The 17,029-nt window shown below is 41.4% G+C and overlaps 1 protein-coding gene across 2 annotated transcripts in view; it reads right to left on the bottom strand.

Annotated features, from left to right (window-relative positions):
- LOC108710852 (phospholipid-transporting ATPase VB) overlaps nt 1-17,029 on the bottom strand; it is a 663,706-nt gene that overhangs the window by 423,280 nt on the left and 223,397 nt on the right. For both annotated transcript variants that reach the window (XM_018252031.2, XM_018252034.2), the window contains one exon: nt 1,603-1,709. The gene's annotated coding sequence lies outside the window, so the exon portion shown is untranslated. The remainder of the gene's footprint in view (nt 1-1,602; nt 1,710-17,029) is intronic.

Here is a 17,029-nt window from a genome sequence, read left to right as displayed (position 1 = left end):
TACTCTTTTTCCGTCAATACAGACTCATTCTTTGCCCAGTTCACTAAGTTTTTTTAGAATAATTCCAAATTCTCTAGTGGGGTCACAACTCAAATGGTTCATAGACATGTATATCCCTTAACTGTTTTAAGGCTTCAGTTTTGTAATAATCTTTGTCTAAAACCACTACTGAACTACCTTTATCGGCATTCTTAATAATAATGTTCTTATTAGACTTGAGATTAGAAATAGCCTGGTTTTTTGGTGTGCTATTAATGTGGACATGGTCTTTTGGTAATATGGGTGTGGTTTAAAGTGGGCGTGGTCTCAAAACAGGGAGTGGCTAACACTGGCTTCCATTATCGGCCCTCCACCATGTAGATTAGAAAAATTCTGGCCCTCTGTACCATATAAATTGGACAGCACTTCTATAGAAGAAGCTGACCCTGTGGTCTGGCTCTGGATATTGTGCATGCAGGCCTAGTTGTCAATCTGGATATTCTGCTAAATGCTAGTGTGGCTGCTAGAAGCAATAAATCTGTGCTTTCTATTGGGCCTGTGAGGGGTCTTATTGGCCCTCAGTATATCTAAAATGCCAGGAGTTATGTAAATCTTAGTTTGTGCTAGAATCACTTTCTCCAATCCATCCAGGATTCGGTTCAGTATTTGGCCAGGATTCGGACATTTTCAGCAGGATTCAGATTCGGCCGAATCCTTGTGCCTGGCCGAACCCTATCACTTTTTGTCACAAAACAAGAAAGTAAAAATGTTTTTTGCCGGCTTTCTTTTTCCCTCCCCCTCACTGATTTGCATATGCAAATGAGGTTTTGGATTCGATTCGGTATACGGCCAAATCTTTCACAAAGGATTTTGGGGGTTCAGCCGAATACAAAATAGTGGATGCAGTGCATCCCTAGTGCCAATGGTGACAGTTACTGGCAGCTAGTGATGGGCGAATGAATTCGCCAGGCACGAATTCGCAGGGAATTTCCGCATTTCCCCAGCCAGCGAATACATTTGAGAAAGTGCATCGAAAATTTTCCGCCTATTGTGAATTTCTCGGCGAAACGGCACAGATTTGCCCATCACTACTGCCAGTCCCAGATTCTTATCTGAATGCCCTGCATTTCTCTTCGATCTGCTGTATTCAACGCCAGAGAAAAGATGCAAAGATTCTGAAACTTTATTAAATAAGAGGCATGTGGCAGAGAGCCCTTAATTCACAGCACCTGCACTTAGATACAATTGTAACTAGATACATCTCTTGGGGGGAACTCACACTTGCAGTCCGGCTTTAGCAAAATGGTTGCAACACTGGCTCATTATATCAATTTTGTCTTGAGGACTAAATAACCAGAAGATCCCCAGTGGTGGAGGTGGCGAGGCTGAGCTTACGGAAAAGGCTAGAAAGAGTCATTGTCGAGAAGCTGAATAATGTATCTATTAACTGCCAATCTCCTTTAGACCTTCTTATATATACACCATGTGATCTAATCAGGATATTAAGATTATAATAATTGAATGAACGACCAAACCCTTCTATAACACGTAACATTGCCTGTATAATGGCAAATCCCTGTGTATATTCAATTTTTTACCAACCCTGAAGCCGCAATTACTCACCTGCATTCAGATGGGAATTTTACTGGTGATGAAAACATGGAGCCCTTATTTCACATACAGAAGCTCTTTGAAGCTTGATATATACTCTGCCCTGAGACTTTTGTATCCTAAAAAAAAGCAAGAGAGTGTTTGTAACATTCTCATTTTATCCATTTCTAACATTTCTTTTTTGTGTGTTTGTTTTCAGCAGTATATCAAAATACCTGCATTTATCATTATCCGTTATTATCAATTAACCCTGTGACTCAAAAGATTTTGCCATACGCATGTCTTTGTGGGGTTTTTTCCTATATAAAAATGTAAAGGGGTGGGAAGGGGGCTCCAGTGCCTCTGCTGAAGGTGTGAGATGGGTAATGAATACAACTGGGAGCTAATAAACATGAGCAGGTGCAGGGCAGGGTAAAACCGATATCTGCAGATAAAGAGGTTTTGTTGTAGATATCTCTGCAGGGGGTTGCTACAGAGAGCGTTTAAGATATAGTGATATATATATATATATATATATATATATATATATATATATATATATATGGAACTGACAGAGAAGGGAAGCCATAAAGATCAAGTTAGAAAGACATCTTACACACTATATTATTTTACATACTCAGTGCATCTAACAAATACTTTCTGTAAACAATCCTTCAGCAAGTTCTTTGGCTATGTACAAAGAGCACAATCATGTCTGTTGGAAAGAACTTAATTTAGGAAGCAAAGTTTTATGTGGCCCTGTCCAAGCTGCTTACTATCATTTCCCAGGGCCAAGTCATATTCTTGAACTAAAATGAGTGGTTCTCCTCTAAGTTTACTTTGAGTACGTTATAGAATGGAAATCCTGAAATGAGCATGCACTCCTGCGACACAACCAGTAGGGATAAAAATTCGCTCTTAGGCACCAAAGTCAAAGTAAACTTTATTGTCATCTCAGCAGAATACGAATACACAGTGAGATGAATACACGAATACGAATATACGACTACACCAGGTGCCTATGATTACGTATATCTATATATGAAGCGATTTAGGACATCTGTTTTTAATTCATGGAATAAAGAACATACTGGTTGTGTCGTAGGAGTGCGTGCTCATTTCAGGATTTCCTTGCATCTTACCCCCAAGCTACGGGTTCGGGCCGCTGCACCCGGGCCACCCATCTTCATCAGTGAGTGCGAACAAGGCCAACCCTTTTAGAGATGGACCTGGGGCTTTGCACCCAGGTCAATTTTTACACAGGGTGAGCTTTGGCTTTTTATTAAAAGTTATTAAGTACTTCATACATGGATAGAGCCGTGTTTTTTTATTGTATGTTATAGAATGGCCAATTCCAAGCACCTTTCCAATTGGTCTTCATTATTTTTTTTTTGTTTTATAGTTTTATTAATTGCCTTCTTCTGAATCTTTCAAGCTTTCTAATGGTGGGGTCACTGGCCCCATCTAAAAATAAATGCTCTGTAAGGCTACACATTTATAGTTATTGCAACTGTGTCACGGTCGGCACCCTACACCAGAGCAGAAGCCAAGCACCCTGGTCTCGGCTCGACTTCACCAGTTAAGTGACCGCCTTTGGCCTCGGGAGGAGCCCTCAGCTTACTCAGATGCCACCTGGACTTAACGAGAGGTGCAAGGCGTAAGTTCTGGCAGGCAATGGGGCACGACTGTTTACAAGGATACTGGAAGATAGGAAGACACCAGGAACCGGCAGGCCGGGCTAGCACAAGCAGGTAGAATAATCAGACAGGCCAAAATCAGGATAGAGATAGCGTAGAATGGTCAATGGACAGGCAGAGGTCAGGATTGGAGAAATCAGCGTAGTAAATCAGGCAGGCAAGGGTCAAACACAGTAGATCAATCAGGAGTCTCAAGGAATAAGCACCCAGGAACAAACTAATATGAACCTAACAACGGGCAGTGTATTGCAACCTAAATACCCTTCTTATACTTTTGAATTTCGCGTCAATGCGCGCTGACGCCACACGCCAGCGCGCATGCGCCTTTAAATAATGTACGCGCGCCGCGCGCCCTAAGGGAAGCCGGCACAGGAACAGCCTGGATGCAGGCGGCGGGCGTCCCTGCCAGAGACACGGCGGACGCCCCCGCATGCCAGGAGCACACCGCTAGACCACCAGGGTAAGCGGATTTCATTACAAACTGCTTATTGCTCATCTTTTTAGCCAGACCCTCTCCTGTTCATATTCCAGTCTCTTATTCTAATCACTGCATGGCTGGTAGTGTAACCCTTTCTTGGCAGGAATATCCAGGGCCACACTGTGGCGCTAACAGTTTAGATCCCAAGCCTCCGCTAAATGGGAGATTTGCGGGGTTTGGGTAAGTTAAGTGCCTCCACCCAGGGCTAAAACCAGATTTTGGTGGAGATTTTTTACTCCCTGGGAACTGCAGTAGCAGTGATAACTGTACACAATATAACAGACAATAAACCACACAATAGGCAGATATGCAGTAATTTGTATATTGCAATAATATATATATTGGTGATGCAATATGAACAGTGAAATAACAATAACACAACAGATGTTAGGTTATACAATGATGATCACCCCTTGTATGTAAATGTCCACGGTCACTTTAAGAATGGTGCACACTATGGTCTGCAGGGATAAATTAGTAATCCCAAAGTAGTATGATCAGATTGATGCACCCCGGGGGGTGTAAAGTGAAGGTCTCACCAACTCCCAGTGATAGTGAAAGAAGAAATAGATCCTGTGAGGCAGAGCAGATGCAGGGGAGCAGTCTGACAGCTTTAAGCCACACTGAGCTTGGAATGCTGGTGTAGGGAAAGGCTTCCGGAATTCCTGAGGAGATCCATTGCACGTGTCACAGAGGCTGATGGGAAGTCCAGATATGGTGTATACGCTGACAACTCACTTCAGGGCTGAAGTCTTATCTATCCCACAGGTATTACTTCCCTAGCAATAGCAAAGGCAGCTGCACTTGTTCCAGTCACTATGATGGCTGACTGGTAAGGGTTAACTAACTCCCTGCACCCTGACTGTAGGATTCCCTATATGGGTAAATGTCCTACAGGTGAAATCCCAGGCTTCCTACTCAAACAAATCAGCAGGAACACTCACAGCAGAGAGGAGAAATCTCAGGCCGGCTCATGTGCAGAGACCATGCTTTCTTCTTCTCTTCTTCCTGGTTAACCTCAGCCTCACTTTCATTTTGGCTTCAAACTTCCTTCAGAGAGGTCACAAGGTCAGAAGCAAATCCTTCTTGCTGATTGGCCAGGCTGTGGCTGAAAACTGTCTCACTGCAGTGCAAGCAGCCGACATGTTTTTGGTGGCTCCAGATTTCAAGTGACAGGGTTATGCATTTAGGGAAAGGGCAAATAACCCTTCCCTAGATTAGAATAATTTGGATCCTAGCAACCAGATTGCTACTGGAGAGCTGCTGAACAAAAAGCTAAATAACTCAAAAACCATAAATAACAGAAAATTAAAACCAATTGCAAATTGTCTCAGAATTTCACACTCTACATCATACTGTTAATGTAAAGGTGAACAACCCCTTTAAAGTGGACCTGTCACCCAGACACAAAAAGCCGCATTGTAAAAGTCCTTTTAAAATTAAACAGGAATTCCAATTTCTATTTTTTTATTAAAGCATTCACAGCTGTTGTAAGCTGATTTAAAAATCTCAGCTGTCAATCAAATAGTGTCTGCCCCTCCTCTACGCCTCTATGCTTTAGACAGCCAATTACTTTCACTTTCCATTCCTAGATGTCAGTGCTCTCCCCGCATTTCCCCAGTTCTCTTAAGCCTTTAATTGTGTAACCAGGGCATGGGGATGGACATCAGGTCCCCCATTCTGGTGCACAAACATGATTCTGAGATGGTGCAAGGCTTGCCTTAATAACAGTGTCCACAAAATGGCTCCTGCCTGCTTGCTATAATTATGAATTCCCAGACTGAAGGAAAAAGATTCAAATAATTTATATTGTGTAATTAAAGTTCATTGTTATTGACTAATGTGATAAAATAGGATTTTGAATATTTTTTTTAGGTGATAGGTCCTCTTTAAAAAAAACTCCTGTAATTGCCAAGCTAAAGCTGTGCCTTCTTTCTAAATATTGAAACTTTGCCAGCTTCCCACCAAGCCAGCAACGCTATACCAGATATTTAATATTCTGCCTTTGTGTTGATAGCGTGGGAATATTAGTATATCATTATCTTTCTCATTGGTTTTCCTAGCTACAGCATTTCTGATTCTGCTTATAACTTATATGTCATTAATCCTTGTATAACTTACTTTATTATCCCCCATTGTTCTATAGTTCCATAGTAATGTCACGTACAGCCTCATGCTAGTGATCAGCAGGACATGTGGCATAGCAAACTATAGGATGTGTTTGATATTATTTTTGGTGTGCCCAGAAATTAGGGATGCACTATTTTGGATTCAGCTGAACCCCCAAATCCTTTGCGAAAGATTTGGCCGAATGCCAAACCAAAACCAAATTTTCATATACAAATTAAGGGTGTGAAGGGGAAAACATTTTTTACTTCCATGTTTTGTGACAAAAAGGCATATGCAAATTTGGAATCCGAATCCTGCTGAAAAAGGCCGAATCCTGGCTGAATCCCGAACTGAATCCTGAATTCAGTGCATCCCTACCAGAAATAGAATATGATCAGGAACATACCCTACATTTTCTCAAAATCTGTAGAGAGGTATCATAAACCTATTCAGCATTGTATTGTATTTGCTCATAGCTAGTGATGGGCGAATTTGTCCTGTTTCACTTTTGACGTGAATTTCCAGCGAAATTCACGAAACTGGCGAAAAATATGCGAAACTGCAATTTTGACGTCAGTGAAAATTGCGAATAAATTCTTCAACTTTGTCGCCGGCGTCAAAATCGTCATTTCACTAATTTTTCTCCAGTTTCGTGAATTTCCTGCAAAATTCACGAAACTGGAGAAAAATTAGTGAAATGACGATTTCTCCAGTTTCGTGAATTTTGCAGGAAATTCACGAAATTCGTGGTGAAGCTAAACGGGACAAATTCGCCCATCCCTACTCATAGCCTGAAAGACGTATGCTAAAATGGTCGTTTACCATATCCACAGGCAGAGTGACAAGAGAATTAAGGGGTGCAACAGTGCATGAAGCACAGAGTTGCACTGGATATTTTTTTCTGCTCTTTTTGCACAGGGGTCGGAAGGACACTGGGTACAAAACCCAGTGGGCCCCGCCAACCCAGATCCACACCCTACTGACACCCATGCTGTCCCCTGATCTCCCCCAGGTCCAGATTGTGGAGGATTTGAAGAAGAAGCAGGGCCGACCGGCACTCATAAGGATCCACAGGACCAGTGAAGATTAGTTAAAAAATATCTTTCATTTATACAAAGTTAAAAATGTATATTTGCATCTCCATCTGCCCTACGCATTTCGCACCCACCCAGGGTGCTTAATCATGGGTACAAAACACAGTGGGCCCAGCCGTCCCAGATCAACACCCTACTGACACTCATGTTGCCCCCTGATCTCCCCCAGGTCCAGATTGTGGAGGGGCAAGGGGGTGTCAGGTTGCAGCTGGGCCAAGGAAGGGGGTGTCAGGCTGCAGCTGGGGGTTTGGAGGGGGGGTTGTGACAGAGGGGCCCTGTGGGGGAAGCCGGGGTGGGCCACAGACCTTCCAGTCCGACTCTGCATATACAGACTGATGTGAAACAGTGACCTGCTCTACAAGTAATGCAGCAGGAACATACAAAGAACAAATATTTGATGGGTCTGTAGTTGTTGCCTTTTTACAACTCCCAACATTCTATGATCAGTATCCCTAGGCATGGTAGTGATTTGGGGACTTAGAGGTCCACTTTTAACATAATGTCTCTCCCAGAGACATACAAAATGGGTTTTGAACTAGTATACATAGATTGCTGGACCATAGATCCCAGAAGCATACTAAAATTTTACAATCAGGAGTAAAAACATGTTGTGTGTAGTCCAAGAATATTTTGGCAGATAGTGCTGGTCTCTCCTTCTGTGGAACAACCAAGACTATGGGGCAAATTTATCAAGTGTCGAAGTGAAAATTCAAATTTTTAAATTCGAATTTCAAGCTATCCTTAGTGTACTTCGACTAGGGAAAAAAAAATCGAAAATTCGAATATCAAAATTTATCATGTGCTGTCTCTTTAAAAATTCAACTTCGACTATTCGCCATCTAAAACCTGCTGAACTGCTGTGTCATGAAGTTTAACCAAAGCCACCTGCCATGGGCAGTTTTCTCCCCAAAAGCAATAAAATATGCATTATGCAATGGGCAATCTTTGCCAGATATCTTAACTCACCAGACACTTATAATCCACAAAAGTGGATGAACAAATGTTGGAGGTCAGAAGGAATATTTCCCTTCCTAACCTCTGCAGTAGCTCCTCTCACACATGGAAGTCGAGAACAGGAAAAGGATGCTAGGAGCAAATGGCATCACATATAAAGAAGGAAATTAGGAAGGTTTTACAAACAATATGATTTTGGTCAGTAGGTGGCAGTATAACAGTATGTAGGCAGCATGTATAAAAATATGAATATTAAACATAACTCAACTTTTAACTGCTGGGGCAACATACCGGTCCTATGTGCACTTATCTGTGCAGGCGCAATGATGTCACTTCCATTCCGGCACCTCAAAACATACCCCCCACCTAGGGTTTCCACTTTCTGCCAAGTTGCAGACCAGGCAAAGGACGGGCCTAGTGAGGTGTGGGGGGTGATATCTAGGGCAGGTGGAGGACCAGGGTTTGCCTGTGATGTTGGGGGACAGGGTTATGACATGATGATCACCAATTGGCTAATTCTCATGCCAGTCAAGCAGACAGGCTGTCTGTGGCAACCCTACCCATACACATCTGCTTCCAGATTTCATTGGAAAGTATCTGGCAACAGTGGGTTTTTTTTGGTTTTTTTTTTACCATATGGGTATCCAAGGGCTGTCTCCCTAAAGCTGCATCCCTAAGCAAAGGCTTGAGTGTCTATATGGGTGCCATAGGTGACAGCACTGCATGTATTCCAGTATCTTTATTTTTTAAGAGAAAATACATATCTAATGCATTAGCCTTAACTGGCTTCAAGAGCTCTAAGCACAGAAACAATACAGTAGATGAGCTAGAGCAGTGGCCCCCAACCAGTAGCTCATGAGTAACATGTTGCTCACCAACCTCCTGAATGTTGTTCCCAGTGGCCTCAAAGCAGGTGCTTATTTTTGAATTACTGTTTTGGAGGCAAGTTTTGGTTGCATAAAAACCAGATGTACTGCCAGAGTCTCCTATTGGCTCCCAGTCCACATAGGGGCTACCAAATAGCCAATCACAGCCCTTATTTGGCACCCAGAGACTTTTTCTTACTTGTGTTGCTCCCCAACTCTTTTTAAATCTTAATGTTGCACATGGGTAAAAAAAAGTTGGGGATCCCAGAGATACTATCAATAATTCAAATCTGTTTTAGCATTGGTATTCCCCTGTAGTAAGCACAATTCAGCAGGAACTGCCCCCTATGTTTGCTTATAACCTTTACAGAAAGATAGCATAGAACTACTCCAGCACAGGTATAACCCCTGTAATTAGCACATTTCAGCAGAAACAGCCCTAAACTTTTACCCATAGCCAGTACAGAAAGATACCATAAAAGCCAGCATAGATATTCCCCTGCACTAAGTAGAATTTAACAGGACCAACCTCCTATGTTGGGTCATAGCTTGTACAGAGAGATAACATAAAAGTCGTTATAAATATCCCTCTGTAATAGGTGAAGTTTAGCAAAAACAGCCCCCTACAATTGCTCAAAGATACCACATCTCCGAGGTAGACTCAGATAATGGCAGATTTGTAGGGAATTTGTTTATTGGCAAAATCCAGTATATTGTCCGGGGTTTGTTTTCCTCTCAAATGCTTCCAAAGTTAATAAACAATATTGGTTATGCATCCAGCATGCTAAGCTATTCAGCGTTGTTACTGGCTGATACTTGAGACTGTTGTACAACAAAATCAACCGATTAAAATGAAATAGGACTCAGTTTGCATTCACAGATTCATAAGCTCTGGTGATGTCAGTGTATTTATTATACAAAATAAAAACCGTGTAAAATAGGTCATGTTTCCCTTTCTGGAAGCAAGTAAGCAGTTGTCCTCTTAACTCCTATATTGCTAAAGATTGTATGATTTATTATTTCATCGATTTTCTGTTGACGCTGATGTAGTTGGGTCCAGAAAATCAAATTATACCAAGATACATCTACCTTGTTTTCAAAATGACCTAATGTGTGTGTGGTGTTTGCTTTGCGAGTCAGTAGGGCTCATTTTCATATGCAGATACAATTGCAGTACAACAAAAATGGGTGCAATCTTTGGACATACTGTAGACACCATTCTTGAGCATAACCATGTTTTTTTAGATTGTGTGCAAGTGCGCCTAATATGCAGGGAAACCTTGGATCAACTGTCACCCTGTAACCTGTCATCATTTCAGATGAGTGCACAAGATTTCAGGAATCACTAATCATCATGCCATGGCCTGCCCATGTGATGTAGACGACCCACAAACAACATCACTGAACTGCCCCATTGACATCACAAGCAACACTGGAGCGACCCTGGAGCTACCCCCACCTCCTGACAAGGCAGGTTCTCTACACTTGTGCCTAAGCATATGTGTAGGGACTGCCACCTTTCCCCACTGGGAACTCTGGGAAGGGAGCAGGCCAATTACATCATGGGGGCAGGGTAGTGACATGCGTGGGGTGGCGACGTTGCACAGTTAGGGCGGTGGGCAGAGCTATGGTGTGGCAATAGGTCAATCACTGCATCAATCTTTGAGAATCTTGCCTAGTTTTCCAAATTAGGAAATTAGGTTTTGACCCAGTGAGCAGATCCCACAAACAGGCTTATAAAAGAACGGAGAACTTTATTTAGGCCACAAAAAATAAATAATTACATAGCCTTACACGTTTTGTGCCAATGGGCACGATATTCGACAGTCGAAGTAAAATCCTTCGACTTCGAATATCGAAGTCGAAGGATTTTGCGCTATTCCTACGATCGAACGATCAAAGGAATAATCGGTCGATCGAATGATTAAATCCTTCGAATGGAATGATTCGAAGGATTTTAATCCATCGATCGAAGTATATTCCTTCGTTCAGGAAATTGTTAGGAAGCCTATGGTGGCCTTTTAGGTGGCGAACTAGGGGGTTGAAGAAATTTTTAAAGAGACAGTACTTCGACTATCGAATGGTCGAATAGTCGAACGATTTTTAGTTCGAATTGTTCGATTCGAAGTCGAAGGTCGAAGTAGCCCATTCGATGGTCGAAGTAGCCATATTCGACCATTCGAAATTCAAACTATTTTTCCTCTATTCCTTCACTCGAACTAAGTAAATGGGCCCCCTAATCATAGGATGCAAAAAATATAAAAGATACATATAATAAAGACCAATTGAAAACTTGCTTAGAATTAGCCATTCGATAATATACAAAAAGGTAACTTAAAAGGTGAACCACCCCTTTAATAAACAAATTCTTTTATTCTGTAATAATACAGCACAGGTCCTGAATCCCGTTATCCAGAAAGCTCTGAACTACAGGAAGGCCATAGAGTTAATTTTAATCATATCATTTTCATGTACTTTTTCTCTATAATAAAAAAAACAATACCATGTAGTCGATCATGATTAGGCTGCATGAATCCAAATTGATGGCAAAAAAATCGTATTGGGTTTATTTAATATTTAAATTTTTTTTAGCATTAGAACAGAGTGCACAGACTACAGAGAGCAAAGAGAGGTATGCCCTTGCTCAAGGACAGTAACAGTGTGGTGATTACAGAGATCAATAGACAATCTGCAGACAAATTATTAGAAGTTATGTTGGCAAAAACATCTTTGAACATCTTTGCAGGAGCATTATATGCTACACCTTGTATTATCATGTAAGGGGCTGATTTACTAATAGGTGCTAAATTGCACAAGTGCAGCTGCCCATTGTAATTAATCAGATCTTTGCTTCCATTTTCTAATGGCTCCAAACTAGTTGCAGATTGGGTGCTATGGTCAACTGCATTTCTGCTTCTTAGACGCTACTATATTCATAAATGGGTAGTGATGGGCGAATTTGCCTTGACAAAATATAGGAACACAAATTTTGACGCCTGCTTCAATTTCAACTTCCCGTGTCAATTTGTGTCAATTTTGACTCCCGCGTTAAAGTCAATGGGCGCCCGAATAATGTTGACGGGATTGACAACTCCGATGCACGTCCAAATTTTTTTTTGGCGCTGGTGAATTTTCGCAAATTAAATTGCTGGTGTCGAAACGTGGATATTCGCATGTGCAGAATTTATTCGCCCATCACTATAAATGAGTTCATTTTAAGGTTGTTTAATTTAAAATCACATGAAATCACTGTACTTATATAAACCTGCCCATGGCAAGTATAGCATCGAGACTGCAACCCCTTCACCCTCCCTTATTTAACCCAGCAACCCACCCCTTTTTCCCAATAAAATTCCCAGACACCTTTGTTGTAAAGAGAAAAAAACAGTTGCAAATTGTTGCGGAATGTCTCTGTCTATATCATACTAAAATCTAACTCAAAGGTGAACATTATTATTGCAAGTTGGTTTATTATTAATCGCTGTAAAATACTGCATAACTTGCTATAAAAAGCACGATAATGATCCTGACTTGGAGCAATAGCAAGTTTGCTGGTCCACGCTTGGCACTTATTGACCAGTGACTATGCCTTCAAGATGACAGTATTTATTAGCCAAATTATTCAGCCTGTAAGTAACTTACCTACCTAGACAAAAGAGGAGGAAGGTCCCTGCCAGGTACAGCTTACATTCTAACATTAATATTTATTATTTATTATATTTTATTATAATATTTAAATGAGAACTAAACCCTAAAATTTAAAGGGATCCTGTCATCGGAAAACATGTTTTTTTTCAAAATGCATCAGTTAATAGTGCTACTCCAGCAGAATTCTGCACTGAAATCCATTTCTCAAAAGAGCAAACAGATTTGTTTATATTCAATTTTGAAATCTGACAGGGGCTAGACATTTTGTCAATTTCCCAGCTGCCCCCAGTCATGTGACATGTGCCTGCACTTTAGGAGAGAAATGCTTTCTGGCAGGCTGCTGTTTTTCCTTCTCAATGTAACTGAATGTGTCTCAGTGGGACATGGGTTTTTACTATTGAGTGTTGTTCTTATATCTACCAGGCAGCTGTTATCTTGTGTTAGGGAGCTGTTATCTGGTTACCTTCCCATTGTTCTTTTGTTTGGAGACTGAAGGGGAAAAGGGAGGGGAGTGATATCAGTCCAACTTGCAGTACAGCAGTAAATGGTGAGTGAAGTTTATCAGAGCACAAGTCACATGACCGGTGGCAGCTGGGAAATTGACAAAATGTCTAGCCCCATGTCAGATTTCAAAACTTTTGAGAAATGGATTTCAGCGCAGATTTCTGCTGGAGCAGCACTATTAACTGATTCCTTTTGAAAAAAAAAATTTCCCCATGACAGTATCCCTTTAATATAGCTAAAAATGCCACCTTTTATATAATGACCTCAGTGTCGGACTGGCCCGGCGGGACACCGGGAAAATACCCGGTGGGCCCTGACCCTAGTGGGCCCCCGCCGGGCCAGACCCGCTCTCCCAAACAGTTTTTCTAAAAAAAACAATTTCGGCGCATCGCAGCGCTATTTGCGCATGCACGCCTAGCCTCGTTTGCGCATGTGTGCTTAGTGATTTTTGCGCATGCGCGATGCGCCGCCTGAGCGAGTATGGTGATCGGCGATTCGGCTCAAAGTAGGTAGCGGGGGCCAGAGGGGGGCCCTGGACAGCGGTCCCGGTGGGCCCCGTCCCCCCCAGTCCGACTCTGAATGACCTTATTGCACCATCTTAAAGTTTCAGCTTGTCAATAGAAGCAATGATCAAGGAGTTGTCACAGGGGGTCACCATCTGGGAAAGTGTCAAAAATATTAAGCAGAAAATGAGGTTTGTCTGTAATATAAGCGGATAATGTAGGGCTGATTATTAAATTCTGACAGTGTCGGACTGGCCCACCAGATTAACAGGAAAACTCCTGGTGGGCCCAGGTGTCAGTGGGCCCTCCTGCTTCAAAAAATTTGGGCTATTTCATGGCAATTTCTTATTTCCTTAACAAAGAGGCTAAAAAGATGGAATAATAGATTATAGTATGTAAAGAAAATAGACTAGGAGAATAGAGGTTACATAGTTACATAGTTAAATTGGGTTGAAAAAAGACAAAGTCCATCAAGTTCAACCCCTCCAAATGAAAACCCAGCATCCATACACACACCCCTCCCTACTTTTAATTAAATTCTATATACCCATACCTATACTAACTATAGAGCTTAGTATCACAATAGCCTTTAATATTATGTCTGTCCAAAAAATCATCCAAGCCATTCTTAAAGGCATTAACTGAATCAGCCATCACAACATCACCCGGCAGTGCATTCCACAACCTCACTGTCCTGACTGTGAAGAACCCCCTATGTTGCTTTAAATGAAAGTTATTTTCTTCTAGTCTAAAGGGGTGGCCTCTGGTACGGTGATCCACTTTATGGGTAAAAAGGTCCCCTGCTATTTGTCTATAATGTCCTCTAATGTACTTGTAAAGTGTAATCATGTCCCCTCGCAAGCGCCTTTTTTCCAGAGAAAACAACCCCAACCTTGACAGTCTACCCTCATAATTTAAGTCTTCCGTCCCTCTAACCAATTTAGTTGCACTTAGTCTCTGCACTCTCTCCAGCTCATTTATATCCCTCTTAAGGACTGGAGTCCAAAACTGCACTGCATACTCCAGACTAGGCCTCACCGGGGACCTATAAAGAGGCATAATTATGTTTTCATCCCTTGAGTTAATGCCCTTTTTTATGCAAGACAGAACTTTATTTGCTTTAGTAGTCACAGAATGACACTGCCCAGAATTAGACAACTTGTTATCTACAAAGACCCCTAGATCCTTCACATTTAAGGAAACTCCCAACACACTGCCATTTAGTGTATAACTTGCATTTATATTATTTTTGCCAAGTGCATAACCTTGCATTTATCAACATTGAACCTCATTTTCCAGTTTGCTGCCCAGTTTTCCAACTTAGAGAAATCACTCTGCAAAGTGGCAGCATCCTGCATGGAACCTATAGTTCTGCACAATTTAGTTTCATCTGCAAAAATAGAAACAGTACTTTCAATGCCCACCTCCAGGTCATTAATAAACAAGTTGAAAAGCAAGGGACCTAGAACAGAGCCCTGCGGTACTCCACTAACAACACTGGTCCAATTAGAAAATGTTCCATTTACCACCACTCTTTGTAGTCTATCTTTTAGCCAGTTCTCTATCCAGGTACAAATACTATGTTCCAGGCCAACATTCCTTAATTTAACCAGTAACCTTTTGTGTGGCACTGTATCAAATGCTTTAGCAAAGTCTTAGTAAATCACATCCACTGCCATCCCAGAATCGAGGTCTCTACTCACCTTCTCATAAAAATAAATTAAGTTAGTCTGGCAAGATCGATTATGCATAAAACCATGCTGGCACAAACTCATAGTATTATGATTTGCTATGAAGTCCAGTATCTTATCCTTTATTAACCCTTCAAAAAGCTTTCCTTCCACTGACATCAGACTAACTGGCCTATAGTTTTGAGGCTGAGAACGGGATCCTTTTTTGAATAGAGGCACCACATTAGCAATTCGCCAGTCTCTCGGTACAATACCAGATCTCAATGAATCCTGAAAAATTAAGTAAAGAGGTTTGGCAATCACAGAGCTAAGCTCGCTAATTACCCTGGGATGAATACCATCTGGCCCCGGACCTTTGTTAATCTTAACATGTTCTAGTCTCTTTTGAATTTCTTCATGTGTGAACCATGCATCATTAGTTGTATTACTAGAATTGGTACTATTAAGAAGGAAACCTTCACTTACTGGTTCCTCATTTGTGTAGACAGATGAAAAATATGAGTTCAGAATCTGCGCTTTTTTTTTTGTTTTCATCAACCAGCTGACCCCCCTCTGATAGTAAGGGTCCCACCCCTTCCTGCTTCATTTTTTTACTATTAACATATTTAAAAAATAATTTTGGATTCTTTTTATTGCTTGCTGCAATATCCTTTTCTATATCAATTTTAGCTTGCCTTATAGCTTCTTTGCATGATTTATTAGCCTCCTTGTACCATATAAATGTTTCGGCTGTACCAGCTAAATTGAAAGCCTTAAAAGCACGTCTTTTCTTACCCACCTCAACACCAACGCTTCTATTGAACCAAAAAGGTTTTGCTTTGCAACGACGTTCCTTGCTTACAAGTGGAATATACTGACAAGTATATTTATTAAGCAGCATTTTAAAGACTTCCCATTTTTGTTCTGTGATTAACCCTGTGAAAAGCATTTCCCACTTAATATGTTGCAGAGATGCCCTTATACTGTCAAAGTTTGCACGTCTGAAATTTAGAGTTCAGTATTATTAGTTATTACAAGATCCAAAAGAGAGTTATTCCTAGTAGGTTCTTGAACGAGCTGGAATAAAAAGTTGTCATTCAGCATATTTACAAACCTACTAGCTTTTTCTGTCTTAGCAACCCCATTACCCCAGTCAATGTCTGGATAATTGACGTCACCCTTAGCAACAACTTGACCCGGCTGTGAAGCCGCTTGTATCTGCAAGAGTAGCTGGGCTTCATACTCGACACTTAAAAACCAATGATAATTATTTTTGTAACCTTTTGCCCAGTCAAAATCTCTACCCAGAGTGATTCTTCATCATCACCAGTGCCAGCTATTGTTATTTCTTTAGCGCATGGCTTTTATTCAGGCTTTACATCCAAACACACTCCTCCACCCTTTTTAATCTCTCTGTCCCTCCTAAAAAGGGTGTAACCATTTAAATTCACAATCCAGTCACATGTTTCATCCCACCAGGTCTCAGTGATACCAATTATATCATTATTTTTAGGGCATGCAATTAATTCTAGGTCTGCCATTTTACCTGACAAACTCCGTGCATTTGCCAGCATACAGCGGAGGTTACTACTTTTACTTTTGAAATTTGCATTACTTAGTGGAGAATTATACGTTAAGTTAGTAATATTCTGTTTTCCTTGTAACAGAGGGACCTCCTTAGCTGGTAAACTGTATGCCCCCCTCACTCCTCCCCAATGACCCCTTACTAACCCCACTGCCCTGTCTACCCTAGCTTCCCCATAATTCTTTATCTCACCTCCCCCCCCCTTGCCTAGTTTAAACACTCCTCTAACCTCTTAGCCATTCTTTCCCCCAGCACCGCGGACCCCCTTCCATTGAGGTGCAAACCGTCACGACTGTATAGGTTGTACCCCAACGAAAAATCAGCCCAGTGCTCTAGGAACCCTTCCTTCCTA

This window comes from Xenopus laevis, chromosome 3L (assembly GCF_017654675.1).
Source record: "Xenopus laevis strain J_2021 chromosome 3L, Xenopus_laevis_v10.1, whole genome shotgun sequence".
Taxonomy (NCBI): domain Eukaryota; kingdom Metazoa; phylum Chordata; class Amphibia; order Anura; family Pipidae; genus Xenopus; species Xenopus laevis.
Note: the sequence above shows the minus strand (reverse complement) of the source record. Positions and strands in the feature narration are given on the sequence as shown.